The sequence below is a fragment of the Andrographis paniculata genome, unplaced genomic scaffold (genome assembly GCF_009805555.1).
Source record: "Andrographis paniculata isolate CXL003 unplaced genomic scaffold, ASM980555v1 Contig59END, whole genome shotgun sequence".
Lineage (NCBI taxonomy): Eukaryota > Viridiplantae > Streptophyta > Magnoliopsida > Lamiales > Acanthaceae > Andrographis > Andrographis paniculata.
This window is the reverse complement of record NW_026137594.1, coordinates 1,633,295-1,647,873: the sequence shown is the minus strand read 5'-3', so window position 1 is coordinate 1,647,873 and position 14,579 is coordinate 1,633,295. Positions and strand designations below refer to the sequence as shown.

Genomic DNA, 14,579 nt, shown 5'->3' with positions numbered 1-14,579 from the left:
ACGCAATGGGACATCGTCAAAGAAGCCTTTAGAACACACCTGGACAATACGTTGTCCAGGCCAAACTTGTCCAGACGAAAATGGACTAAAAAGCCTTACAGTGGCTACATTTTTCAAGTCGACATTGCATTCGTCTCTGCAAAGTCGGTCTCGAAAACAGGGACGGAAGGCATCTAAAATTGTCCCGTTGCGTTTGCTCATATTACGTGTTGGCGGGGGAATTACTTGATTTCTACTGAAGATGTGTTGGATGGATGAGAAAAAAATGGGTGAGGCTCCAACTACCCCCTCAAATCTCCCAATTTTTAACTTATATACATTATTACTCTATAACATTGTTCTTTTATTCTATTTTTTTAGTGGAGTTTTATGGTATTTTTTGTACTTTTGTTTTAAAAAATAATGTATATTTTTATTTTTTTGAAAAGTAATATATAATTTTTTTTTCAAATAATGTATAATTTTATTTTTAAAATTGATATATAATTTTACTTTTTGGATGTGATATAATTTATTTTTTTAAAAAATAATGTGTAAGTTTATTTTTTAAAAGTGATATATAATTTTCATATATGTAATTTTTAAATAAAATATAAATTATATGCGTATGAATTATAATGTAAAAATAATTAAAGTCATAATTTATAAATATGTAAAGTTATATAAAATATTGAGAAGAATATATAGAGAATATACTTTTTAAATAAAAATTAAAATTTATGATCGAAGTAAAATTAGTGTAGATGAACCGTATCTGTACTTAACAATCGAAAAAATTGAGTAGAAAATTAGAGATGACTTGATAAAAGTATAAATGCCTGTCTGATTTATAAGAAGGGAAGAGAAGACAGTGATTTTGATGGAAACGAGAGGAGGCAAAAAAAAAAAGAATGAATATTAAAATTATAATCGTATAGTTCTTTTTTCTTTTATGAAATTTGTTCATATGAGAGGAGGAGGGTAAAAAGAATTGAAAATAATATTTTTATGTTTAGTTAAATAAGAGAGAATAATTTTATAATTATATTCCTTAAATATATAAATTAAAAAATTATATAATAAAATTTGAACAACTTATTAATAAAATATTTATTTCAGCATAATAACTATATTATGTTTCATAATAAGGAGATATTTATTGAATGTATTGTATGTCATGGGATCAATTGAGTACATAATAAAAAGAAACAGCTACTAACCCAACAATAAACTAATAAAGCTGGGAAGAAAATAAAAAAAACATTGGCGGCATTTTCTTAGTCAGGTGAAAATAGAGAGGCGCGTAAAGTACAATCGCCGTGCCAAGTGCCACCAGCAGCGTGGCTTTGCTGACGCTACTGTACAAATGGCGGCACCACTCAGAAGTCCTCCTATAGTATAACTAAGAAACCCTAGCACACACACAGGCATCGGCTGCCAGAATCGAACATTTCTTTTGACGGCGCCTCAGAAACTTCGAAATTTAAGATACAATCTGCTTCTGCCCCATTTCTTGCTTGCTTCATCCTCATCTTCTTCTGATTTAGCTATCGATCATATAATTATTTGTTGTCTGAATCTCTGTGAGTGCGTGTCTACGTTTTCCAAAAAAAATAAATAAAATAGAAACCTGATTGAAGGCTTCAACTTCGTTGGTCAGGTTTGGTATACTGAGAAAAGCTTTTAGATTAATCTTCTGTCGAATCTTTCTTGATTTCAAGGCTAACTACATACATTCTAGCTAGTGATTTAGGTACTACTGTGTTTGTGTGTGTTGATTTAAGGGAAAATACAATTTTCTGAAATGGATGAGAGCAGCAAAAATTGTACATCTGAAAATTTAAACAATGAAATATCCGAAAGATTCGACGATTTTGCGCAAGTGTCCAGGCTCGTGTCCGCCCCACAAGAACGTATGATCAAATTGTGGGGTGGAATTAAAAGACCATCAGTTGTATCCCCGGTGAAAATGTTGCTTCGCCGGGAGTTTAATTATAGCGGGAGAGGGAAGTTCTCATTGTCTGATAGGTGCCATATATCAAGCCAATACTTGCCTGTTCATAGTCCTACTGAAATAGATGACATGAGGGGGCATGTGTGTGTTTCAAGATTTTTTGGCGACGGATCTCTTTTTCTTTCAGCCAAGATGGTATTGTTAATGATAGTTTTAATAGTTATATTATTATAAGTGTTGTAATTCAATTTATTGACGCGATTCTCCTCTTCTCCCTCTTTTTTCGACAGAATGGTCTCATTCGCGTATACTCCATTGTAGATCCGCAATGGAAGATCTTCAAAGGCTTTAATGTTGATCGGAATATTGCTGATGTTTGTCTTTCACCTAATTGTCGCTATCTTGTAAGTTTGTTGATCGAGTTGAAGGTTTTCATTTTGTCGTATTTGATCGTTACACATGTCATAACAACAAACATGGTGCTTGAACCATAAACAATTTTATTACATAGAATTTTTATTCTAGACTTTTTTTTCAGTTACTTTACTATAAAATTTCACGATTTTCTATAAAAATATAATGTAGAATTTCTATGATTTCAATCTTAAAGGATTGTCCATATCATATAATAAATGCCGCGTTGGATGACTACTTAATGTGTGGTTGTGAGTCGCGACAATATTACTAGTTTCAACAAACAGCTTTCAATTTAAAAAAACATCAAAATTTTAGTTAGATCGAGGATATAGGGGATATTTTTTACTTCTATTTTGTCTCATGGCTTTATCTTTTATGTAACGCCGCAGGTATATTCTAGCTCCTCCCCTATTATCGGAATTGTCAATTTAGCATCTCAAAGAACTCGAGTGGTACGTGTTTCTATCTTGTCTTTGGCTTCTTAAACAAGGTTGAACAATCCAAGGAATCATGTGTGTGAAACCTACAAATGGATTCCTTGAATACTTGTGACATTTTAGTTCTATATATAGTACTCCATCCGACTTGATTTGTTTGCTAGTTTTAATTTTGGAATGATGTTCTAGTTAGTACTTCCTTCATCCCAATTCAAAGTATAGTTTTACCATTTTCACTCGTTTCACTCTTATTTTAGAAAAAGTCATACACTAATACTTAAAATTTTTAATTTTTACTTAAATTACAAATATACCATTATAGATAAAATTTATTTATACAGGGTAAAAATTTTAAAATATCTTGTACACTTCTACTAACTAATAAAATATTATTATTTTTTAAAAATCTATTACAATATCTCAAGATGCCCATTTGAAATGGACTGGAAGGAGTATAATTTTAATATTTTGTTTTTTTTTCCTTGCATGACTTTGCTATTTGTTTGAAATGATCTTAGTATACTATTCAAAAGGAAAAATTGCAAAAGTTTTGTGGCATCCAAACTTGAAAATAACAACAAAAGATTTGGGATGCATGAGTATATATATTAGAATGGCAATAAGAATTAAAGTTAACCATTAAATTTGTAAAGTATTTTCTTACAAGGTTTCTTCGGATCATGCATTGTGACAGTGGTGATCATTACAATGTCTCAATAACTTTGTCACATTAATGAACTGGTTCACCACCTCGATCTTTCATATAGGCTGTCGATGAAGTATGGGAGCACGATTCATTTGATGCTTCCCTCTATAATGCTTCAAGACCTTGCTTTCCCTGCATTACATTTTCAGCCGATGGGCGCCAAATTTTGGCTGCTTGCGGTAACAGAGCACTCTACTTTTACAATGTAGGACGACGACTAGAGATAAGATGCAGGATCAGATATGCCCATGAGGTAACCTACATTAGGTTTGGATTTTACCATGGCCCAAATTGTTGCTCTTCAAATTCAATCACTCATATGCAACAAATTTATTTAAATTTCAAATTTGATGTTTCTATTATATGTGACTTAAGAAAGGTTTTGTAGCTAGCTTTTTCTTAATATTCCTATATGTAATAACAAGATTTTTTGTTGATCTTGTGGCAACAACTTTAACATTAATTGTAATTGTTGTAGTCTGATGTGAATGCTGTATGCAATGCTGATGAAAGTGGGAATACCTTTTACACTGGAGGGGAGGATGGTGTGTGCAAGGTAAGTTTGCCCATAAAATTTATAAATGTTTTCACAAGAAAACTTGCAAGTTATTATTTCATTCTCTCTAAAAAAAAAAATCTCAAACTTTTTGGTACAAATTTTAAGATATAGGCCAAATGTGTATGATACTAATGTGTAGTAGTTTCCACATAAATTTCCTATAGGCCGAATGTGTTTGACTCAATGAACTGGCCCTAGACGTGGCCCGCCCATAGAGCCCATTTATTTTGGATAGTTTGATCTAGGATTTTGATCTGAACCGTCAATCAATATTCACCATTTGATCTAGGGTTTTGTTGGGTACCAATTTTAAGATATAGGCCGAATGTGTAATAGTTTCGGCCTAAATTTCCTATAGGCGGAATGTGTTTGACCCAATGAACTGGCCCCAGACGTGGTTCGACGCATTGAGCTCACTTACTTCGGAGCATTCATTATTCGCTGTTTGATCTAGGGTTTTGATATAAATCGTCAATCAATATTCACCGTTGGATTTAGGGTTTTGATCCGGACCGTCAATCATTTCTTTATATTCTAGCTGTTGTGTGTTTGCCGCCATTGTATTGAGTCATCTTTCTCTTTCTAGTTAGGAATTTCTCTCTCCACTCTCCTTCTATATGTTTGTGTGAGGGTTTTCCGGCGAACTCCGCATGAGCTTTTGTTTAGACAAAGACATTTTTGAGAGGTTTAGAATTTTGGAATTCGGAATAGTAAAAGAATAGTTATTGATGTGATGTTTGGTGAGAAAAAATATTTTTGATGTCCAAGTCCAAAATGTTGTTGTGTAGATAGAAAGAATAGCCTTTGTGAGCTTTTCCGAGTTAGTTTTGGTCTTTTTTGTGGCCAGATCTGTCGTTTAATTACAGTATCGTTCATCGGAGTTTGGTGCCGAGGGATCTGAGCCGAGGTTTGGATTGAACTTGTTGCTGCTATTTTTTAGTTATTTAGAGAAAATATATTTTGAGCATATCTTAGTTCTATTTTTATGTGTTTTCCTTTGTATTTATGCTTCGATCCAAAAATGTATTAGACTTGAATCTGCATAAACTAATTAATTGTTGCATTTTAGGGTTAATTTTGCTAATCAAATATTTCATTTCATTGTTTATGCAAATGAAGTTATTTTTAATTGAATATATATTTCAAGGTTATTAATTTCTAATGGCTATTTCAGGTTTGGGATGTGCGTGATTTTACAATGAGTTATAGACCTGCTGGAGGTATGACAGGACACTCATCGGGAATAACATGGATTGACAGTCGTGGAGATGGTCGTTACTTCGTATCAAGTGGAAAAGATGGTGCCATCAAACATTGGGATACAAGAAAAATGGCATCAAATCAAGTTTTTTAGTACGTTTTTCTTCCTTACAATCATTGTTTTTTTTTTTTATGTAAAATTATTTATTTAGTCTCCTGATTTACTCTAGATCTTATATTGAATTAATCTCACAATTAAAAAAAATTAGCATAAATGGTCTTCCGGCTCCGAGGTTGCTGTGGAGTTTTTTTGGATGACAACTAGACTACATTTACAATATTTGGGGATCATTTCTACCAAAGTTTTTTAGTTATGGGTCTAATCTAATACATGATCTAATTATGGTTCTAAAATGATTCTCATATGTTTTCCATGCATTATCTATACAATTTCTGGTGTGTCATGATGCTGCCATGTTAACAACTCCGGTGTATGCAGACTATTAGTAATCAATCTAATATAAAGTCTAGTTATGATTATTGTTATTATAAAATAATAAATGGTAGATTAAAAAAATAATTTTTCCTTTTAGTTTATTGTCATGTATTTGGATTATTATTGTAATAACTTACTTCTACTTGCTTAATTCAGTCCCCCAGCACCTCCTCATGGAAGGTATGGCGAAGAGATATACGAGCACCCAAATCGCCACGATGACCTATCGTTGGCTGCGTATCGAGGCCATACACTAAAAGATAATCTTCTTCGATGTTATTTTTCCCCGGCATTTAGGTAATTATTGTTGTCCAATCCATTTGCTTTTGATTTCTTCTATCTATTTCATAAGAAACATCTAGAAGCTATTATTTCTCGACTATTTTATTTTTTGTTGTTCTTGATCCTTCAATTGAATTTATATGTGCAGCACTGGGCAAAGGTATATATCTACACAGGATCTGATGATCATTGTGTACATATCTATGATGTGGTATGTGACATTAATTTTATCAAACATCCACTCTATAGCATTACATTCTTTTACGCAATTATTTCTTTTACAATAATAGGTGACCGGTAATCAAATTACAAAACTTGATTACCATGGCGCTCCTGTAAGAGATTGCAGCTGGCACCCCTACCATCAGTGGCTGGTGAGCTCCGCCTTTGATGGAAAGATCGTCCGGTGGGAATTTCCAGGGAATGGTGAAAATCCAGCAGATGTTCACTAAAATAAAACAGTGACTTCTTGCTGTAACTTATAGAGAAAATGTGTGTAATTAGATTACTTTTTAAATCGTAAATTTGATGTGATGTTTTGTGAGAATAAAAATTATATATTTTAAAAGTATCATAGTTCATATGATATTATATATAGAAAATTTATGTTTGATATTATATTTTAAATAAAAATATATATATATATATATAGTTAATCTGATGTATTCTTTTAATATATGCTATTGATAAATGATATAAAGTATTATTTGAAAACAAACCCAATCTATTTGACATGAATGGTAAAAAGTTGCGGATTATTTGGTTGTAGGTTTGAGAGTTGGATTTGGGTTTGAAAGTAATAAAATTTTAAATTAAAATAATTATTTTATTAATATATGTGTTGATGTGATTTTTTAAATATAAAATTTATTTTTTTAATATGATATAAAATAAATATTTAATTTAATACTTTTTTAAGAAAATTTGTTATGAATTATAAAACCAAGTCTAAACCTTCAAACAAACAATAAAATTGTCTTTTCAAATCTAACTTTGGGTTTGGTCTTTGAGAATAGTTTGTGGGCTACTCATTTGTGATCTGCCACACATGGTTCGCCTAATGTGACTTTTTCATTGGGCCTGATTTATAGGGTATTAGATTCGGTCGGAGTTTACTCAATCTGCACTTTCGGGTAGCGGCTGCGGATTCCCATGTCATAAAAAAAAATAAAAATATGGATATCTTAGAGATTTTTGTAGTGATAGATAAACTTAAAATTTAATTATGTTATTTGTAGATATTAGAAAGTCTATGAGATGAGGGGTAAACTGAAAAGCAATTAGGGTTGGGTGTGTTTCTTTAATGTTTTGATTTGGTGGTTCTTATTGAATTATAAAATTTAACTTATGACTGACTCCACATGATATATATAGGAGCTGGGAATACATAATATAAGGGTAGACGACACATTGTATATGTTAATTTAATATATTTTCTTGTCTAGTTACATCATTTCAGTCCGTCTCATATTTTTTGTCACATTTTTTTTTAGAAGTATTTTTAATATTTTAGTCACATTTTAAATTTTAAATTTATATATTTTTTAATTTAAATTAAATTAATTAATTATATTAATTTTAATTTATAATTATCACTACTGTAATTATTATTATTAATATATAGATAATTATATATTTCTTTTAGTATTCAAATTTATGTACATTGTATTTTTTGGTTTTATAAAAAAAAATATCATCGTTTTATTTTTAGTAAAATAATATCATTTTGTCACTTTTTTATTGTAAGGGAAAAAATATTTATTTTTATTAAAACTCGTATCCAACTATATGAGCATAATTTACAATGACAAATCTAATAAATATTATAAAAATTAATAAGAATGACACTTAGTACTCATTTGTGGGAAGAGTAGGCTTCATTTATTTTGCATTTAGTTTCAATTTATTTATCACGTAAATTTTATAATTTATATAAAAATATAATATTTATTTTATAAAATATTACTGTTAAACCACTATTCAAACCAAACTAAAACTAAAGCAATCAAGTAAACAAAACCTTATTTTGATTAAAATTACTGTAATTGCCCTAAATTTGATGTAACTTGTGTCAAAACTAAAAAAAAATGGACTTACAATTTGAGCTTATTTTATTTTTGTGCCTAACTCAAATCTTATAGAGTTTTTTTTTTTTTTTTATCCCAAATCTTTATAGAATTGAAAAACAACCATCACTGAACTTTTATAAAATTTTTGTTATAAGAAAACGAAAAATAAAGCAAATAAACAACACAGAGGTTCGGACGGTGTGTCAACCTACATCCATGGGTAGGAACTGGAGAGATTTTATTATACTGATTCAGAAATTTAAAAGATTTACAATTATTTTATACGACTACAAACCATAGCTATCTATTTATAAACACCCAAAAGGAACCCTGTCAATTGAAATATCCATTTCGGATTTCGGGTCTAGTAGACAGCTAAATCTATGTCACGTTTCAACAATTTTAATGAATAATAAAATTGTTTCAGTATGATATTAGCCTACAATTGAGCTTTTTATTATGAATGAGAAATCAGGCTAGGTTTTAATTAGGGAAGCCTACATGCAAATTCGGGACTAGTTATGTAGGTACGACTTTATTCATTTGTTCAAATAAATAAATGAACAAAATCACCTTTCCCTACCTCTATCCAAGATTTGTCCCTTGTTGAACATGTCAAAATTGTGACCAATTCCTATGTGTTCATAATTTTGGAGGACATAACGAGCATAAAATCAAGAATTTCGATATTTTGTATAATTATATAAATGGATTTTATTACTTTGAATTTTTGTTATTAATTTAAGCATATCCGATCTGAGGAAGGGTTTAGATTAAACCTATAACTCACCTACGATAAAAAAAAAAAAAAAAAAAAAAAAAAAAAAAAAATTGTTGAAGACTCTCGTTTACAGATAAATAATTAATGACTGCGTTTTCCTTTTCATGTGAGATGGTCATTCTGCATCTGACATAGTATCAGAGCATATGTATTATGTAAGTTTCTCATATCCCTGCTTGCACTTGAGGGAGCGTGATATTCCTAACTTTAAGGAATCATGACTTGTTGGAGTGTAAACTAATAAGTCCCACATTAAAATATTTAAAGAAAAAATCTACACATTAGAAATTCCACTAAGATTTTTGGAAGAAATTCAAAAACAATTCAACCCAAAATGAACGATATGTCATATTAGGCTTGAATTGTATAGCAACTCTAGTTAGAGATATAATCTAACAAAGATATAAAGATCTATCCATTTCAATTAAACATGAAATCAATACAATTTCTTTAGCTTCTTCATAGTTTTAGGCACTTTACCAAACTCATATAAATGCAATCCTCTAACAATTTGTGCAATCATTTAAAAGTATATACCAAAACCAGTCCCCTTCATTCTATATAAAGGGATCAAATCTCCAAACAAATATAGATCAACAACATCATCATCACTACTAATCGAACACAGTTGCAAAATGGCTTCCCGACTTGCTTTCCTTTCGATATTCATGATGATGATGATGGTGATCCTCAAAGCAACTTCGGCTGAAGAAGCGGCACTTGATGACAATTGGAATGTTCATCCATATTTTGGTCAGTTTCCTCGACTGTGTCCCCCGCCACCGCTGCCTGGTCAAGGCCCCCCTCAATTCCAACAGGCAAATTATCGACTTCACTTTGGATTTCCTTATTACCTATGTTTTCCTCATCATCACCACCACGTGCCTCCTCCAACTACACCGGCACCGGCTCCTGCTCCATTTCCGAGTGATGAGGAGCTTCCTTGAAGCCTAGGTCTTGGAAGAAATTCACTGTGCTGTAAACAGTGCAATAAGCTTATGTTTAGTTCTAATGATAAAACAATATTTGTTGTTATAATGTATAACACAGAAGTTATTTTGTCATTAGAATTAAACATGGCCTAATAAAGTTAAATTAATCAGTGAGAATAAAGTGAGAAAGAACATGTAATAAATAGTGTGTTGTGGTGTTTGAGATTTGAAGCTTTTATTTGTTATTAGTTCTATGGGTGAATTGGACCAAAACATTTTTATTCATAAGAGTCGAGTATACTAGGGGATTCAGATGTATACTCTTTAAGTTTACCCCATTCCAGATAATAATAACAATAATAATAATAATAATAATAATAATAATAATAATAATAATAATAATAATAATAATAATAATAATAAATTTTATCGATACTTTCTAATAAAAATACATTATTTTTAAATAAAATATTACATCAAGCAACTTCAAACAAATATTTCACCTAAAAAACAATAAAAACTACTTTACCCAAACATTATAAATATTCACAATATTTTTTATTAAAAATTATAAAAATATCAAATCAAATATTTATTTTCTATTTTTATATTATATTAAAAAAAATTAATTTTATATTCAAAATATAACATCAACATTAATTGATATGACATCATATAACTATTTAAATTCAAATTTTTACTATTCAAAATATAAACTCAAATTCCAAAGCCCCTAACCAAACACACCCTTAATTAGTGTTTTAAGGTTACAAGATTCTTCAAAATATTATTCAAAAATAAAATATATAATTCATACACCTAATAATAAAAGTAAAAAGAAAAAAGAAGATGATCATTCTTATAATACTCGGCCAGTTTCTTATAATTTGATTTAAAATAATACTTTGGTGTAATATTTTATAAGAACACACATGCAACCTGACTGTATAAAAAATATCTAAACAATGGAGAATAAACTAGAATGACATATCATTGAGCCAAACCTTATGCAATACTCCCTCCGTCTAACAAATCGCAATATTCTTATAAATACGAGAATTTAGGTAAAGTATACTTAGTAAATAATTAAAAAATATATTAGTAAAAATAATTATTATATAGTTAAAATAATTATAAATTAAGATTAAAATAACTAAATAATTTAATTAAGATTAAAAAAATTAACTTTTAAATATTAAAATATAATTAAAGTGTATAATCAATTTTTAAAAAAAAAGAACATAATGGGGATATTAGGCAATTAATTGTTAGCTAATTCAATAAACTTAGTTGATTCGATCAGTAAGTCTGACTAGCTAAATATATTAGCTATCTGTGCTAAAATATTTAATAAAATAATTGTTGTTTTTAGCAATTTATACATAAAAGGATAATTCAGAATATTTTATATATTAGCTATTTGTGCTAAAATATTAGATAGACAATACAATTACTAAATTAGAAAATTAAATCGAGATGAATAGAAATGGAAAATGGAATTTTTTGGGACAAAAAAGGTATATTATTTTATCTAATACAATATTACATGAAGATACTAATTCAAATAAAAAATTCAAAATAAACCCTAAACATCACATAATTATTTTTTCAATCCAAAAAACACACACACCCATTCGAAATCAAATTCACGACCTAACACTCAATAGAAGAATATCTTATCATTTTATTTATAAGGGTTTAACTAAATTAGCAAACTTATGGTTGTGTTTATTTGTGAGTTTCAGTTCCACACCCAAAATATAATGGTTTTTAATTTTTATTTTTCATAAAAAAATATCAAACTAAATACATATTATTTTTTATTATTTTAAAAATTAATTTTAAATTCAAATATCACATCAAACTATTACAATTTTAAAATTAAAATATTATTATATTTATATATCATCGTATACATACAAATAATATATAAAATAATCACTTTAATTTGAGGGTTTGAAGGAGGCTAGGCAATAGGGACTGAGTATCCCCTCCCTTCAATTCAACTAATGGGACAAAGAAATATTGTCATGCGATATGGGGTGATCTCGCAGTTGTAGGGTGATGGGTTCAAACTTTCGACGTCTTTTGGATCACTTGTTACAAATGATTCGTCTAATGTGACTTACTTTGTCGGACTTAGTTTGTAGGGTATTAAATTAGATTGGAGGTTTACCCTAGTGCACACTTTAGACAGTAATTGCAGATTTTCGCATCATATAAAATATAAAAATAAAAAAAAATAAAAATCTGATTAAATATCTACAATTTTTAGAATCTAAAGAAATCCTATGCATTTATAACCAATATACCCACTTCATTTTGCCGTAATTTAAAAAGTTGTTGGATTAATCATTTACAGTGTTCATTTATGGTCTCAACATGATCAAAAGTCACGTGAAAGACCAAAAAACAAATTACCTTCGGTTTTATTCTCATCGGTTTGTTTTATCATGTAATAATGATATTTTGTCTGATTTTAAGTTGAGTTTTAATGTAATATATATTTTAATAAAATAAAATTTAAATATATTATGGTGTGTTTGTTTGAGGGATTGGATTTTGAGTTGGGATTCGAATAGTAAAAATTTTGAATTGTAAGTATGATGTGATATAAATAGGTGTTGATGAGATGTTTTGAATGTAAAATTAATTTTTAATATAATATAAAAAATAAAAAATAAATGTTTGATTTAATATTTTTAGGAAGAAAAAATTGAAAGAATAGTAAAATTTGGGACAAATCCTTTAAACGAACACACCCTTAGAAACCAGTCAAGTCAAATTTTCAATGTTGTGAATATTATGGGCCTATCCTAGGGGAGCATGCAAATTTTGGACTAGTAAAATTGGTCATTTCTCCTTTGTCGATGATGGTTCAGCACCGTCATTTCATGAGCCGAGTCCGCTTGATAAATTGGAAAGCACCTTCTTCTGGCATTTGTCTCGTCTTGAGTAAGTCTGTCAGAGAAACTGTTGGGGTGGGGTTAAGAAAACAGCACTTGAAATGTTGCTTTAAGCTCTTCCCACGTTTGTATCTGTTCACGTTGTAGGTTGGCAAACTAAGGTAACACTGTTTTAGTTAACGACAAGTAGAAAAGCTGAAACTTGTAGCACGGGTTGTTTCTAATTTCACCCAACTGAACCGTGAATCTCCCGACGTGCTCAATACTTGAGGTATCGTCCTCGCGGGAGAATGTGTGGAAATCGAAAGGTCGATAATTCCTCGGGAGAAAATGCTCGCTGATAATCCTCTTCGAAATGGTCTCTGGTATAATGGCCGATTTGCCATTTGTGGGTTCATCTTGAAATGAACCCTCAGAACTTGTGTCACATCTTCAAGATCCATTCTCATAGTGGGTAGTAGTTGAGGATATGAATGGGATCGTATATCTGTCCGCCTGGCCTGTCGTCCCTGGCGCCCCAATGGTATGTTATTAGGATACGTAAGAGGAGTTTTGCCTTTATCCATCCTATTGGAGGCAGTGACACTTGAGATGGTGTTGTCCATATAGGATGAGCCAACGAAATTTGTGTGAAGTCGCGAGGGCGAATTAAAACAACACAAATGACCACAGTTTTGGCGGTGTGAAAGTGAACTCGTGACCGTAAGATTATGGTTTAAACTCCCGACGTGTCCGGTCTTGCCAGGAGTAGCCAAAGCCAAAAAGACAAGGAAACGAGGGGCAAACGCAGCAAGTTCATAACTTAAGTGATCTTTATTATGTATTATTTAGGAGATGAGATATGTCTCATTCTTTTTGGAATTATTTCATAAAAGCATCGAACCAGTTTATCTTCATAAATATCTTTAATTTTTCCAGTAAGAGAATATACAGATTTTATCCAAAATCTGTGGGATGTGATCTGCTGATCCAGATCAGATGCCCATTCTTCTTTGTTCCTTTTTGCCTTGTTATTTTTCTTCCCTCTCGATTATTCTACATAATGACATGATTGGGAACAAAGACAGATAATTTGGCACTGTTTCTTTAAACTTTGGATCTCGATTTGTACTGTTTGTCAATTTTATTTATTTTTTTAAAAAATTATTAAATTAAATACTTATTTTTTATTTAATATATTACAAAAAAACAATATTTAATCACTCAAAACACATAAGTACATATTTATATCTATATTACATCAAATATCATTTGGATTTAAATTTGTACTATTTCCTTCGTCCTATAACAAAAGCATCTATTTTTCATTTTAGTTTGTCCATAACAAAGTATTAATTTTCATTTTTTTTAGTAACTGTAACCTTACAAATATTCTTACTATATCTCAATATAATACTAATATTTTTAAACATCTGTGCAAATAACCAAAATGCCTATTCAACATCAAAGATTCGCTCTTCATTCTATCTTTTGCAAATTTAGTCTTATCCTTATTGTTAATGTAATGAAATTAAGATAAACATAAACACAAAAGACGAGAATTTAGTTACAAGTTCGGCGAGCCTACATCTGGTATAGCGTGGTCAATCCGAGTATTTTCAAAGTTTTAGTTTTAATTTAAGAAAAAAGTACAACACTTAACTATCACTTTTTATGGCATATATTTTAAGTTCTATTTTAGTAGCATCCCTTGCGAAAAAACAATATTCTATCTTAAAAAAAATAAAAAAATTTTGTATGATACATTGTCAAAACACAATTGAAAAAAAACATAAATACATAGTTAAATTTACAATTTTTCTTGTATATATATATATACATTTATGGGTTTAGTTGTCTTATCCCCAATGAATTGTACCGA

General features: G+C 29.9%; 1 pseudogene; it reads left to right on the top strand.

The window, feature by feature from the left end:
* Positions 1-1,783: 1,783 nt before the first annotated feature.
* Positions 1,784-6,598, top strand: LOC127258046 (LEC14B homolog; annotated as a pseudogene).
* The last annotated feature ends 7,981 nt before the right edge of the window (positions 6,599-14,579 follow it).